Source organism: Cryptomeria japonica, unplaced genomic scaffold (genome assembly GCF_030272615.1).
Source record: "Cryptomeria japonica unplaced genomic scaffold, Sugi_1.0 HiC_scaffold_1707, whole genome shotgun sequence".
Classification (NCBI taxonomy): Eukaryota; Viridiplantae; Streptophyta; class Pinopsida; order Cupressales; family Cupressaceae; genus Cryptomeria; species Cryptomeria japonica.
The window spans coordinates 7,501-23,254 of record NW_026730018.1 but is presented as its reverse complement, the minus strand read 5'-3'; the positions used below and the strand labels follow the sequence as shown (position 1 = coordinate 23,254).

At 59.3% G+C, this 15,754-nt stretch overlaps 1 non-coding gene across 1 annotated transcript; it reads right to left on the bottom strand.

Annotated features, from left to right (window-relative positions):
• Positions 1-1,819: 1,819 nt before the first annotated feature.
• LOC131873422 (5S ribosomal RNA) lies at positions 1,820-1,939 on the bottom strand. Its single transcript, XR_009371377.1, has one exon. It is a non-coding gene; the product is annotated as a 5S ribosomal RNA (ribosomal RNA).
• Between the last annotated feature and the right edge of the window lie 13,815 nt (positions 1,940-15,754).

Genomic DNA, 15,754 nt, shown 5'->3' with positions numbered 1-15,754 from the left:
CGTGCACGAAGTCGGAGCCCGGTTTGCCCCGGGTGCGCACCTCGCGTGCACCTTCGCCGGGGTGGGCACCTCGGCTGGGTTGCCGCGCCCTGGTGCGCACCAAGGAGCGCTCCGAAGTGTGCTCCAAGGTGCGGCGGTGCACGAAGTCGGAGCCCGGTTTGCCCCGGGTGCGCACCTCGCGTGCACCTTCGCCGCGGTGGGCACCATGGCGTGCACGAAGTCGGAGCCGGTTTGCCTCGGGTGCGCACCCCGCGTGCACCTTCGCCGGGGTGGGCACCTCGGCTGGGTTGCGCGCCCTGGTGCGCACCAAGGAGCGCTCCGAAGTGTGCTCCAAGGTGCGGCGTGCACGAAGTCGGAGCCCGGTTTGCCCCGGGGTGCGCACCTCGCGTGCACCTTCGCCGCGGTGGGCACCTTGGCTGGGTTGGGCACCATTGAGCGCTCCGAAGTGTGCTCCAAGGTGCGCACCATGGCCCTCCAGGTGCGCAGCATGGCGTGCACGAAGTCGGAGCCCGGTTTGCCCCGGGTGCGCACCTCGCGTGCACCTTCGCCAGGGTGGGCACCTCGGTGCGCACACCTTCTCAATGTTTTCTTGCCTTTTCTGGAAATTGGTGAAGGCAGCGCATCAAAGGTGCGCACCTCGGTGTGCTCCGAGGTGCGAACCCGAGAGCGCTCCGAGGTGCCCACGAAGTCGAAAGTCGGGTTAATTGCATTGTTTTCCCCGGGTGCGCTCCGAGGTGCGCAACATCGGTGGCGCACCAAGGAGGGCTCCGAAGTGTGCTCCAAGGTGCGCACGATTCGGAGCTCGGTTTGCCCGGGGGTGCGCACACCTTGGCTGGGTTGCGCACCCTTTGTGCGCTCCCAAGGTGCGCACGAAGTCGGGAGCTCGGTTTGCCCCGGGTGCGCACCTTCGCCAGGGTGCGCACCTTGATGCGCACGCCTTGGCTGGGCTGCGCACCTTGGTGGGCGCCATGGTGCGCACCTTTCGTGCGCTCCAAGGTGCGCACGAAGTCGGAGCTCGGTTTGCCCCGGGTGCGCACCTTGGTGGGCGCCATGGTGCACTCCGAGGTGCCCAAGATTGGTGCGCACCAAGGAGCGCTCCGAAGTGCGCTCCAGGTGCGCAGGTGCGCGCGAAGTCGAAAGTTGGGTTAATTGTCCGGTTTGCCTCGGGTGCCACCTTGCGTGCACCTTCGCCAGGGTGGGCGCCTTGGTGCGCACACCTTGGCTGGGCTGCGCACCCGGGCGCGCACACCTTGGCACCCGCGTTTCCTTCATTTTAAATTTTTTTTTTTACAATCTCTCAAGTGGGAAATTCTATAATCTCAACTTTTTTTTGCCTTTTCAGGAAACTTTTGAATGGAGCGCATCATTGGTGCGCTCCGAAGTGTGCTCCAAGGTGCGCACCTCTGGTGGTGCTCCAAAGCTCTCTCCAGCTGCGTGCACCTGCCCCGGCCGCGCACCCGGCCCCCGCCCAGCTTCGCTCACCTGTCCCGGGCGTCTGGTGCGGAACCTTAGAGTAAGAAACATCAACCGTGCACCTTGGCCAACGTGCGCGACTCGACCGAGCGCGCACTGGCCGAGGTGCACACCGATTTCACCTGGGTGCGCGCGCAGCACCTCGGGCGCACCGGGGTGCGCGGCACAACGCCCGGGTTGCACCGTGGCCTGTGTGCTCGGGGCGCCTCGGTGTGCGCGCTCGGTGTCGCCCCGCGCGCCGCGGTAGTGCGGGCAGCGCACCCCGGCCCGGCCCGGCCCCGACGAGAACGCAAACGGGCAAAGGTTTATTCAAATAGCATTGCGACGCCCGGCGAAAAACTAAGAAAGGGTGCAAACACCGGGACTTCCCGGAGAGTCACCCATCCCAGTACTACTCCGGCCCAAGCGCGCTTAACTGCGGAGTTCTGATGGGATCCGGTGCACTAACGCTGGTATGATCGCACCCGTTATGAGCTTGTCGCAGTGTGTACTTAGCAAACCGCGACCCACGTGCGAATCCACCCCGGCCACCCACCCCCCGTCGAGGTGCACACCCTCCCTCGCGAAAGTGCGCCCCGTTCGCCAAGTGTGAGCCCTGCCCGGGTGCGCGCACCTTGCTAGGGCGTCGGGGTGTGCACCCGGCCCGGCCTACGTGCGTGCACCTGGACGGGGCGTCGTGTGCGTGCAGTGTCCCGTCTGCAACGCGGTGCCCACACACCACCTCGGGGCGCAACGACCTGCGCTCACATGTGGGCCGAGTGCACCTTGGTGCATGTTCGGGGCGCCTCGGGTGCACGCTCGATCTTGCCCCGGTGCACCAAGGCGCTCGGTTTGCCCCGGGTGCGCACTTGGTGCAAGGTGGGCACCCAAAATAGGGATCAAGCACCAAAACACAAGTTTCGGGATGCAAAATGGGACCCAAGGACCACAAATGCGTTCCAAGACCCATGATGGGTCCACGAGAACAAAAATGTGTTCCGAGACTTAATAAACAAATATTGGGTTTTAGGAGAAGAAACATGCTCTGATGCCCAAAACGAGAATCGACCCCGAAAAGGCCACAGGCCAAAAGTGGGATGCGAGACAAAAAAAAATGGGACCCGAGGACCAAAATTGGGTTCCCAGGTCGAAGACAGGGCAACCGGACAAGAAACGACCTCTAAGGCTCGAAATGAGTCCCGACGACTAAAACTTGACAAGAAGCACCCATCAGGCACCCAACTCGACACCCATGGGATGCCGACCCACCCGGGCTTCCACCTAGCACACCTTGGCACCCACCCACCCTCGCACCCAACCTCGCACCCAACTTAGCACCTTTGAACCCACATTGGCACTCACCCTGACCCTGGCACCTTGGAACCCACATTGGCACTCACCTTGACCCTGGCACCCACCTTTGCACTCACCTTGGGACCCACCCTGGCTCCCACCTCGGCACCCACCCAGACACCCACCTTGGTTCCTTGGCACCCACCTTGGATCCTTGGCACCCACCCCGACACCCACCTTGGCACGCAACTTGGCTACTTGCCACCCACCTTGGCTCCTTGACGCCCACCCCGACAACCACCCCGTGACCTACCCTGGCTAGGGTTGGTGCACACCCACCCTGGTGCCCACCTTGGCACCCACCCCATGACCCACCTTGGCACGCACCTTAGTACCCACCCTGTTACCCACCCTAGGACCCACCCCGTGACCCACCTTGGCCAGGGTGGGTGCACCCACCCTGGTGCCCACCTTGGCACCCACCCATCCTAGCACCCAGCCTGTGACCGGGCTTGGAACCCAACCTTGCACCCGTCTTGGCCAGTGTGGGTGCGCACCCATCCTGGCACCCACGTTGTGACACACCCTTTAACCCACGCACCCTAGCAGCCACGTTGGCACCCACCTTGGAACACAACCTAGCAACTTGGCACCCACCCCGTGACCCACCTTGGCATCCACCATAGCAGTCGCCCACTTGGCACCCACCTTGGAACCCAAGTTGGCACCCACCTCGGCACCCACCTTGACACTTGTGGACCCACCTTGCCACTCACCCTAGCATCGACCCATCCTAGCACCCACCCTGGCACCTTTGCACCCTAGCACTCACCCATCCTAGCACCTAACCTGTGACCCACCTTGACACTCACCCTCGCACCCACCTTGGAACCCAACCTAGCACCCACCCACCCTGACACCAACCCTAGCACCTACCCACCCTTGCACCCACCCTGTGACCCATCTTGGCACCCACCCATCCTACCACTCAACCTATCACCCACCTTCTCACCCACCTTGGCATCCACCTTAGCACCCACCCACACTGGCACCTTGGCACCCACCTCGGGCAAGGTGGGTGCACACCCACCCTGACACCCAATTTAGAACCAACCGAGCATGTTACCCACCTTGGCACCCACATTGCAGCCCACCCTAGTACCCACCCTATGACCCACATTGGCATCCACACCCTAGCACCCAGGCACCTCGACACCCGCCTTGACACGCACCCTAGCACTAAACCTGTGACCCACCTTGGAACTCACCCTAGAACCCACCCACCCTGTGAACCACCTTGGCATCCACCTTAGCACCCACCCACCTTGGCACCCACTCTAGCACTCACCCATCCTAACACCCAACTTGTTACCCACCTTGGCACCCGCCCTCGCGTCCACCTTGAAACCCACCCTAGCACCCACCCACGCAGGAGCCCACCTTGGCACCCAACCTAACACCCACGCATCCTGGCACCCAACTTGTGACCCACCTTGGAACCCACCCTAGTACCCACCTTTGAACCCACTATATCACCAACCCACCTTGGCACCCACCCTATGACCCTCTTTGGAATCCACCCTAGCACGCACCCACCCTGGCACCCACCATGGAGCGCACCCTAGCACCCACCCACCTCGGCACGCACCTCAACACCCACCTTGGTGTGCGCACTGCGCCAACCTCTCAAAGACCCTATGTGGTGCGCTCCAAAGTGTACACCTTTGGTGCGCTCCAAGGTGCGCACCTTTGGTGCACACCGAGGTGCACACCAAAGTGTGCACCGAGGTGAGCACCAAAGTGCACTCCAAGGTGCACACCAAGGCGTGCACCTTTGGTGCGGTCAATGCAAACGAATTCGGAAGTTGGGGTCGATGTCCTAATCGCTGCTGCAGACTACACGTATGAGAATCGGACAAATAGCTTTATATAGGGGAGGTGTTGCGTTTGATGGGTCGACTCCCCTGGTTGTGTGCACTGCACCAACTTCAAAGACCCTGTCTTGTTTAAGAAGTCAAAAGTTGGGGTGGATGTCCTAATCATTGCTGCAGTCTACGCATGTATGAGAATCAGACAAATAGCTTATATAGGGGAGGTGTTGCATTCGGTGGGTTGACTCCCCTGGTTGTGCGCACTGCGCCAACCTCAAAGACCCCGCATAGCAGAAGAAGTCGGAAGTCGGATTTTGGTGAGCACCAAGGCGTGCACCTTTGGTGCGGTCAACGCAGACGAATTCAGAAGTTGGGGTGGATGTCCTAATCGTTGTTGCAGGCTACACATGTATGAGAATCAGACAAATAGCTTATATAGGGGAGGTGTTGGGTTTGATGGGTCAACTCCCTTGGTTGTGCGCATTACGCCAACCTCAAAGACCTTGTTTTCGTTAAGAAGTCAAAAGTTGGGGTCAATGTCCTAATGGCTCCTGTAGGCTACACATGTATGAGAATCGGACAAATAGCTTATATAGGGGAGGTGTTGGGTTTGATGGGTCGACTCCCCTGGTTGTGCGCATTACGTCAACCTCAAAGACCTTGTTTTCGTTAAGAAGTCAAAAGTTGGGGTCGATGTCCTAATTGCTCCTGTAGACTACACATGTATGAGAATCAGACAAATAGCTTATATAGGGGAGGTGTTGGGTTTGATGGGTTGACTCCCCTAGTTGTTCGCATTACACCAACCTCAAAGACCTTGTTTTCGTTTAGAAGCCGAAAGTTGGGGTCGATGTCCTAATTGCTCCTGCAGGCTACGCATGTATGAGAATCAGACAAATAGCTTATATAGGGGAGGTGTTGGGTTTGATGGGTCGACTCCCCTGGTTGTGCGCATTGCGCCAACCTCAAAGACCCTGCATTGCGGATGAAGTCGAAAGTCAGAGTTTGGTGTGCTACAAGGTGTGGTCGAAGGTGCTCACCTAGGTGTGCACCTTTGGAGCGCAGGAAAAGTGCCCTCCAAAAGTGCGCACCTTTGGAGTGCACAAAAGTGCCCTCCAAAAGTGCGCACCTTTGGAGCGCACAAAAGTGCCCTCCAAAAAGTGCCCTCCAAAAGTGCGCACCTTTGGAGCGCACAAAAGTGCCCTCCAAAAAGTGCCCTCCAAAAGTGCGCACCTTTGGAGTGCAGAAAAGTGCCCTCCAAAAAGTGCCCTCCAAAAGTGTGCACCTTTGGAGTGCACAAAAGTGCCCTCCAAAAGTGCGCACCTTTGGAGCGCAGAAAAGTGCCCTCCAAAAAGTGCCCTCCAAAAGTGCGCACCTTTGGAGCGCAGAAAAGTGCCCTCCAAAAAGTGCCCTCCAAAAGTGCGCACCTTTGGAGCGCAGAAAAGTGCCCTCCAAAAAGTGCCCTCCAAAAGTGCGCACCTTTGGAGCGCACAAAAGTGCCCTCCAAAAAGTGCCCTCCAAAAGTGCGCACCTTTGGAGCGCACAAAAGTGCCCTCCAAAAGTGCGCACCTTTGGAGCGCACAAAAGTGCCCTCCAAAAGTGCGCACTTTTGGTGCGCACCAAGGCGCTGGTTCGGTCGTTGCAGGCGAGTTCGGAAGTTGGGGTCGATGTCCTGAGCGGAGGTGCAAACTACACAGGTGTCGGAATCGGACAAATAGCTTATATAGGGGAGGTGTATGCTTCGATGGGTCGACTCCCCAGGTTGAGCGCACCGCGCCAACCTCAAAGACCCTACGGTATGGATGAAGTCGGAAGTTGGGTCCGATGACCGATTCGATTAGTAGGTATGCTCATGAGGTCGGAATTTGGGTCCGATGACCTGCCATGTGCAGGAAGGCGAATGTTGGCACTGTGCGTTGCAAGGTGCACACCAAGGTGCTGGTGCGGTCTTTTTAGTCGAGTTCGGAAGTTGGGGTCGATGTCCTGATCGGAGGTGCAAGCTACACAGGTGTGGGAATCGGACAAATAGCTTATATAGGGGAGGTGTATGCTTCGTTGGGTCGACTCCCCGGGTTGAGCGCACCGCGCCAACCTCAAAGACCCTACGGTATGGATGAAGTCGGAAGTTGGGTCCGATGACCGATTCGATATGTAGGCATACTCGCGAGGTCGGAATTTGGGTCCGATGACCTGCCATGTGCAGGAAGGCGAATGTTGGCACTGTGCGTTGCAAGGTGCGCACCAAGGCGCTGGTTCGGTCGTTGCAGGCGAGTTCGGAAGTTGGGGTCGATGTCCTGATCGGAGGTGCAAACTACACAGGTGTGGGAATCGGACAAATAGCTTATATAGGGGAGGTGTATGCTTCGTTGGGTCGACTCCCCGGGTTGAGCGCACCGCGCCAACCTCAAAGACCCTACGGTATGGATGAAGTCGGAAGTTGTGTCCGATGACCGATTCGATATGTAGGCATACTCGCGAGGTCGGAATTTGGGTCCGATGACCTGCCATGTGCAGGAAGGCGAATGTTGGGACTGTGCGTCGCAAGGTGCGCACCAAGGCGCTGGTGCCGTCGTTGCAGTCGAGTTCGGAAGTTGGGGTCGATGTCCTGGTCAGAGGTGCAAACTACACAGGTGTGGGAATCGGACAAATAGCTTATATAGGGGAGGTGTATGCTTCGATGGGTCGACTCCCCGGGTTGAGCGCACCGCGCCAACCTCAAAGACCCTACAGTATGGATGAAGTCGGAAGTTGGGTCCGATGACCGATTCGATACGTAGGCATATTGGCGAGGTCTGAATTTGTGTCCGATGACCTGCCATGCGCAGGAAGGCGGAATTTGGGTCCGATGACCGAGTTGATGGCGTGCCATGCGCAGAAAGGCGGAATTTGGGTCCGATGACCGAGTTGATGTTGATGGCCCGCCATGCACAGGAAGGCGGAATTTGGGTCCGATGACCGATTTGAAGGCGTGCCATGCGCAGAAAGGCGGAGTTTGGGTCCGATGACCGAGTTGATATTGATGGCCCGCCATGCGCAGGAAGGCGGAATTTGGGTCCGATGACCTGACATACGCATGGAGTCCGACTCGGGGGCCGATGTTCGATTCGATGACTTGCATTGTGGGTAAAGTCGGAAGTTGTGGTCTTTGACCCGATTCGATGACCAGACTTCGGCTGCTTGAGAATCGGACAAATAACTTATATAGGGGAGGTAGTGTTCTCGAGCATCCTCCCCCCGTGCCCGTTTATGTCGATTGATGCTGGTGCTCGACTGGTTGGAGCGCTCGGATGCAAAAATCTTGCACCAGGATTTATCGATTGTGATGGACACGGCAAGTCTCCTGATTGCTATGCAGGAGCTCATCGTGAATCTCTATGCGGCCTTGGTATGGACTCGACCTGCGGAATGGTTCGGCAATGGTAGTCGCTCCAACACGTCCTTGCAATGGCCACAGAGGTGATTCGACTAGAGCTCCAGTCTAGCTTTTGGGTTGCTTGGCGGACTGGTATAGCCGCGATCGAGTTCCGGCCATGAACGTTTTAGATAGCTCTTGGGCTTTCTGGGACGGAAGTCGGAAGTTTGGGCTGTTGTCCGATTTGATGACCATTCTTCGGATGTGTGAGAATCGGACAAATAACTTATATAGGGGACTGTGTTGTCTCACGCAGCCCCCTCCGTGCCCCTCTATCTCGACCGATGTTGGTGCTTGAAAGGGTTGGGATCGCTCGGATTTATAAACGTGCACCACCATTTGTCGAGTGTGAGGGACGCGGCAGGTCTCCTAAATGCTATACGGGCGCTCTCTGAGAATCTCTATCCGGCCTCGACACAGACTAGTCTTGCTGAATGGTTTGGCACTGGTAGTCGATCCAACACGTCGTTGTTGTGGCCGCCTAGGCGATTCGATTCGAGCCCCCGTCTAGCTTTTGGGTTGCTTGGCGGATTTTGCCCTATCCGCAAGTGAGCTCGGTCCCTAAACGTTCGAGAAACCCGATTGCTATGCGCCGACTCTCTTTCTTGCGAGCCTCCATCTAGCTTTTGGGTCTCTACGGAACGGAAGTCGGAATCTGGGACCGTTGTTTGATTCGACGAGGCAGACTACGGTTGTGCGAGAATCGGACAAATAACTTATATAGGGGAGGTGTTGACTGGAGCATTCTCCCCCGTGCCCCTCTAACTCGACCAATGCTGGCGCTCGAACGGTGGTAGCGCTCGGATTTTCGTTGAGCGCCAGCATTGGTCGATTTAGAGGGGCATGCGAGATTCACGAATGCTATGCGAGGGCTCTAACGGAAATGTCTATTGGTTTCGGTATGGATGCAATTGCGAGTGGTTCGGCAAAGGTAGTCGTTCCGATGCGTCCATGTCGTGGCCAAATCGATAATTCGATTTGAGCCCTCGTATAGCATTTGGGTCTCTCGATGTGATTCCGCATTCCAGTCCCTTTGGGCACTGCTTGAGCCGCATCCCAGGGGGTTCCCTTCCCAATAATCTGCCTCGCAACCCGATTGCTATGCGGTGAGGCTCCTCGGCCGCCTCGGAACTATCTGTGTATCAGACGCATCGCGGGATAAGGGGTTGGCAACGGTAGTCGCCCCAAGCGCGTCCGATGCTTGGACCATTCCGAGGCGGCCCTGAAGCCTCTTCCGTCTAGCCGTTGGGTCCTTCTCGCCGCATCCCTTGCCTCGCACCCCGATTGCTATGCGGTGAGGCTCCTCGGCCGCCTTGGAACTATCTGTGTATCAGACGCATCGCGGGATAAGGGGTTGTCACTGGTAGTCGCCCCAAGCGCGTCCGATGCTTGGACCATTTCGAGGCGGCCCTGAAGCCTCTTCCGTCTAGCCGTTGGGTCCTTCTCGCCGCATCCCTCGACTCGCACCCCGATTGCTATGCGGTGAGGCTCCTCGGCCGCCTTGGAACTATCTGTGTATCGGACGCGTCGCGGGATAAGGGGTTGTCACTGGTAGTCGCCCCAAGCGCGTCCGATGCTTGGACCATTCCGAGGCGGCCCTGAAGCCTCTTCCGTCTAGCCGTTGGGTCCTTCTCGCCGCATCCCTCGCCTCGCACCCCGATTGCTATGCGGTGAGGCTCCTCGGCCGCCTTGGAACTATCTGTGTATCGGACGCGTCGCGGGATAAGGGGTTGTCACTGGTAGTCGCCCCAAGCGCGTGCGATGCATGGACCATTCCCAGGCGGCCCTGAAGCCTCTTCCGTCTAGCCGTTGGGTCCTTCTCGCCGCATCCCTCGCCTCGCACCCCGATTGCTATGCGGTGAGGCTCCTCGGCCGCCTTGGAACTATCTGTGTATCGGACGCGTCGCGGGATAAGGGGTTGTCACTGGTAGTCGCCCCAAGCGCGTCCGATGCTTGGACCATTCCGAGGCGGCCCTGAAGCCTCTTCCGTCTAGCCGTTGGGTCCTTCTCGCCGCATCCCTCGCCTCGCACCCCGATTGCTATGCGGTGAGGCTCCTCGGCCGCCTTGGAACTATCTGTGTATCGGACGCGTCGCGGGATAAGGGGTTGTCACTGGTAGTCGCCCCAAGCGCGTCCGATGCTTGGACCATTCCGAGGCGGCCCTGAAGCCTCTTCCGTCTAGCCGTTGGGTCCTTCTCGCCGCATCCCTCGCCTCGCACCCCGATTGCTATGCGGTGAGGCTCCTCGGCCGCCTTGGAACTATCTGTGTATCGGACGCGTCGCGGGATAAGGGGTTGTCACTGGTAGTCGCCCCAAGCGCGTCCGATGCTTGGACCATTCCGAGGCGGCCCTGAAGCCTCTTCCGTCTAGCCGTTGGGTCCTTCTCGCCGCATCCCTCGCCTCGCACCCCGATTGCTATGCGGTGAGGCTCCTCGGCCGCCTTGGAACTATCTGTGTATCGGACGCATCGCGGGATAAGGGGTTGTCACTGGTAGTCGCCCCAAGCGCGTCCGATGCTTGGACCATTCCGAGGCGGCCCTGAAGCCTCTTCCGTCTAGCCGTTGGGTCCTTCTCGCCGCATCCCTCGCCTCGCACCCCGATTGCTATGCGGTGAGGCTCCTCGGCCGCCTTGGAACTATCTGTGTATCGGACGCGTCGCGGGATAAGGGGTTGTCACTGGTAGTCGCCCCAAGCGCGTCCGATGCTTGGACCATTCCGAGGCGGCCCTGAAGCCTCTTCCGTCTAGCCGTTGGGTCCTTCTCGCCGCATCCCTCGCCTCGCACCCCGATTGCTATGCGGTGAGGCTCCTCGGCCGCCTTGGAACTATCTGTGTATCGGACGCGTCGCGGGATAAGGGGTTGTCACTGGTAGTCGCCCCAAGCGCGTCCGATGCTTGGACCATTCCGAGGCGGACCTGAAGCCTCTTCCGTCTAGCCGTTGGGTCCTTCTCGCCGCATCCCTCGCCTCGCACCCCGATTGCTATGCGGTGAGGCTCCTCGGCCGCCTTGGAACTATCTGTGTATCGGACGCGTCGCGGGATAAGGGGTTGTCACTGGTAGTCGCCCCAAGCGCGTCCGATGCTTGGACCATTCCGAGGCGGCCCTGAAGCCTTTTCCGTCTAGCCGTTGGGTCCTTCTTGCCGCATCCCTCGCCTCGCACCCCGATTGCTATGCGGTGAGGCTCCTCGGCCGCCTTGGAACTATCTGTGTATCGGACGCGTCGCGGGATAAGGGGTTGTCACTGGTAGTCGCCCCAAGCGCGTCCGATGCTTGGACCATTCCGAGGCGGCCCTGAAGCCTCTTCCGTCTAGCCGTTGGGTCCTTCTCGCCGCATCCCTCGCCTCGCACCCCGATTGCTATGCGGTGAGGCTCCTCGGCCGCCTTGGAACTATCTGTGTATCGGACGCATCGCGGGATAAGGGGTTGTCACTGGTAGTCGCCCCAAGCGCGTCCGATGCTTGGACCATTCCGAGGCGGCCCTGAAGCCTCTTCCGTCTAGCCGTTGGGTCCTTCTCGCCGCATCCCTCGCCTCGCACCCCGATTGCTATGCGGTGAGGCTCCTCGGCCGCCTTGGAACTATCTGTGTATCGGACGCGTCGCGGGATAAGGGGTTGTCACTGGTAGTCGCCCCAAGCGCGTCCGATGCTTGGACCATTCCGAGGCGGACCTGAAGCCTCTTCCGTCTAGCCGTTGGGTCCTTCTCGCCGCATCCCTCGCCTCGCACCCCGATTGCTATGCGGTGAGGCTCCTCGGCCGCCTTGGAACTATCTGTGTATCGGACGCGTCGCGGGATAAGGGGTTGTCACTGGTAGTCGCCCCAAGCGCGTCCGATGCTTGGACCATTCCGAGGCGGCCCTGAAGCCTCTTCCGTCTAGCCGTTGGGTCCTTCTCGCCGCATCCCTCGCCTCGCACCCCGATTGCTATGCGGTGAGGCTCCTCGGCCGCCTTGGAACTATCTGTGTATCGGACGCGTCGCGGGATAAGGGGTTGTCACTGGTAGTCGCCCCAAGCGCGTCCGATGCTTGGACCATTCCGAGGCGGACCTGAAGCCTCTTCCCTCTAGCCGTTGGGGCTTTCTCGCCGCATCCCTCGCCTCGCACCCCGATTGCTATTCGGTGAGGCTCCTCGGCCGCCTTGGAACTATCTGTGTATCGGACGCATCGCGGGATAAGGGGTTGGCAGTGGTAGTCGCCCCAAGCGCGTCCGATGCTTGGACCATTCCGAGGCGGCCCTGCAGCCTCTTCCGTCTAGCCGTTGGGGCCATCTCGCTGCATCCCCCACCTCGCACCACGATTGCTATGCGGTGAGGCTCCTTGGCCGCCTCGGAACTATCTGTGTATCGGACGCATCGCGGGATAAGGGGTTGTCACTGGTAGTCGCCCCAAGCGCGTCCGATGCTTGGACTATTCCGAGGCGGCCCTGCAGCCTCTTCCGTCTAGCCGTTGGGGCCATCTCGCCGCATCCCCCAGCTCCTCGGCCGCCTCGGAACTATCTGTGTATCGGACGCATCGCGGGATAAGGGGTTGGCAGTGGTAGTCGCCCCAAGCGCGTTCGATGCTTGGACTATTCCGAGGCGGCCCCGCAGCCTCTTCCGTCTACCCTTTGGGGCCATCTCGCCGCATCCCTCGCCTCGCACCCCGATTGCTATGCGGTGAGGCTCCTCGGCCGCCTGGGAACTATCTTCGTATCGGATGCATCGCGGGATAAGGGGTTGTCACTGGTAGTCGCCCCAAGCGCGTCCGATGCTTGGACTATTCCGAGGCGGCCCTGTGGCCTCTTCCGTCTAGCCGTTGGGGCCATCTCGCCGCATCCCTCACCTCGCACCCCCATTGCTATGCGGTGAGGCTCCTCGGCCGCCTTGGAACTGTCTTCGTATCGGAAGCATCGCGGGATAAGGGGTTGTCACTGGTAGTCGCCCCAAGCGCGTCCGATGCTTGGACTATTCCGAGGCGGCCCTGCAGCCTCTTCCGTCTAGCCGTTGGGGCCATCTCGCCGCATCCCCCACCTCGCACCCGGATTGCTATGCGGTGAGGCTCCTCGGCCGCCTTGGAACTATCTTCGTATCGGACGCATCGCGGGATAAGGGGTTGTCACTGGTAGTCGCCCCAAGCGCGTCCGATGCTTGGACTATTCCGACGCGGCCCTGTGGCCTCTTCCGTCTAGCCGTTGGGGCCATCTCGCCGCATCCCCCACCTCGCACCCCGATTGCTATGCGGTGAGGCTCCTCGGCCGCCTTGGAACCATCTTCGTATCGGACGCATCGCGGGATGAGGGGTTGTCACTGGTAGTCGCCCCAAGCGCGTCCGATGCTTGGACCATTCCGAGGCGGCCCTGAAGCCTCTTCCGTCTAGCCGTTGGGGCCTTCCCGCCCCATCCCTCGCCTCGCACCCCCGATTGCTATGCGGTGAGGCTCCTCGGCCGCCTTGGAACCATCTGTGTATCGGACGCATCGCGGGATAAGGGGTTGGCACTGGTAGTCGCCCCAAGCGCGTCCGATGCTTGGAGCATTCCGAGGTGGCCCTGAAGCCTCTTCCGTCTAGCCGTTGGGGCCTTCCCGCCCCATCCCTCGCCTCGCACCCCGATTGATATGCGGTGAGGCTCCTCGGCCGCCTTGGAACTATCTGTGTATCGGACGCATCGCGGGATAAGGGGTTGGCACTGGTAGTCGTCCCAATCGCGTCCGATGCTTGGACCATTCCGAGGCGGCCCTGCAGCCTCTTCCGTTTAGCCGTCGGGGCCTTCCCGCCGCATCCCTCGCCTCGCATCCCGATTCCTATGCGGTGAGTCTTCTCGGCCGCCGCGGAACTATACCTGTTATTGCTACTGCATCCTTCGGCTGGTAACCTCCTCTGCCGCCTTGGAACGTTCTCTTTGTCGGACGCGTCGCGGGATAAGGGGTTGGCACTGGTAGTCGCCCCAAGCGCGCCCGATGCATAGACCGCTCCGAGTTGACCTTGCTTTCAGCCTCTCACATGCATAGACCTCTCTGAGTCGACCCTGCAGCCTCTCACGTTTAGCCTTTGGAATCTCGCCTCACAACATGATTGCTATCCTTGATGCATCCCTTGCCTCGAGCCCTGATTGCTTTCTTGGCTGCATCCCTCCTCTCCTCACAGCCCGGTTGTCATCACTGCTTCATCCGTCGCTTCATGCATTCTGGCTGCTGGGCCCTTCCCACCGCACACCTCGATTGCTATCTCTTCTGCATCACACACCCCGATTGCTATCTCTGCTACATCCCTCGGCTCTCACTTTTGCATCCTTCGCCTCCCACCTCGATTGCTATCAATGCTGCATCCGTAACCTCACACCCCGATTGCTATGCGGGGAGGCTCCTTGGCCGCCTTGGAAATTTCTGTGTGTCGGACGCACCGCGGGATAAGGGGTTGGCACTGGTAGTCGCCCCAAGTGCGCCCGATTCTTAGACCGCTTCGAGGTGACCTCGTAGCCTCTTTCGTCCAGGCTTCCTGCCTTCAACGCCCTTTTTACACCTCGATTGCTATGCGCGGGCTCGTTGGCGTCTATCACCTCTCTGCGAAGAGTGGCACGATGATTGTTGGGGTAAATCGTAGCAGTCCGATCTCTGGCCTTGGGCCATTGTGAGGGCTGATCGATTTCCTGTGCGCATCTCGTGTTCGCCCAGTAACAGACTCGACGACTTGTAATCGGTCTTGTTCCCGATTGTTCCTGGAGGTAGTCTTCGGAACTCTTGGATTTGACCTGTCACTCGAACTGTCCTCTTCCGAGGATGCTTGTGTGTGTGTGCTTGTGCCATTTCCTTGGCGGTATTAACGAGATATTAAAGAGCGGAGTGAGCGCCTCGCCCAGCTATGTTTGGGGCTCTCACTCCCTTACCCGGTGTGCGACCGCTTTGCACGTAGGTTGCGGAGCATCGCGACTCTTTCGATGTTTGGCGGTTGTCTTCCGGTGATGCGTTGGTCCCGAAGTGCACGTTACTAGCATTTCTGCCATTGTTCTCGATCTTTGGCACGTTCCTTCGTTGCAATTGGATATATATCTCCGTTTATACGCGCAGGCTTCTCCCGCCTATTCAGCGCTGTCCCACTCTCAGCACTCTCGTGGTCTCCTTGGCTTCTCTCTCCCGTGAGCGAGCTCTCTTCTCGAGTCTTTTCCATGTCCCATGGAGGTTGCCTTGCGAAATTCGGGCACACAAACGTGACCGGATAAGAGCGGAATTGCCTATGAGGAGAAGCTCACCTTAGGGAGCAGCAATGCCGAGTGTTTCGACAGAGGGTAGAGGGGGCGTTGTTTGGGCGGTTGCACAAAAGAGTGCTACGGTTGCACTGAAGGTTGCTTCTTCGTCTCCGACGAACTCTTCGAGGCAAAAAAGCTTGTATACGGGGTCGAGGTGGGACTGTTCGTGCGAGTTGCGCCACCAAAAGTGCGTAGGGGGCATATACCTGGGAAATGGATGTCTCTGAGTGGCCTTACTCGGTCGCGTGCACGGTGCATTCTCTAACGGCAGGACTGTCGCGAGCATGTGCGGTTCGGATGTTTTCGGGTAAAGGGTTCCGTACGGGATGGTCTTCCCAGGCTCCTGTGAACCGAGACTCTGCATCGTCGTGCTCCGGCTCCCGTGGGTGCTTCATGCCTCGTCGAGCTGTTTGTCGTGGACGATTAAGGCCGAGGCCTTCCTTCGAGAGGGGAATTGTTCAGGCTGGTCGAGGCGGGATTGTTCGTGCGGGGTGCACCACCAAAAGTGCGTA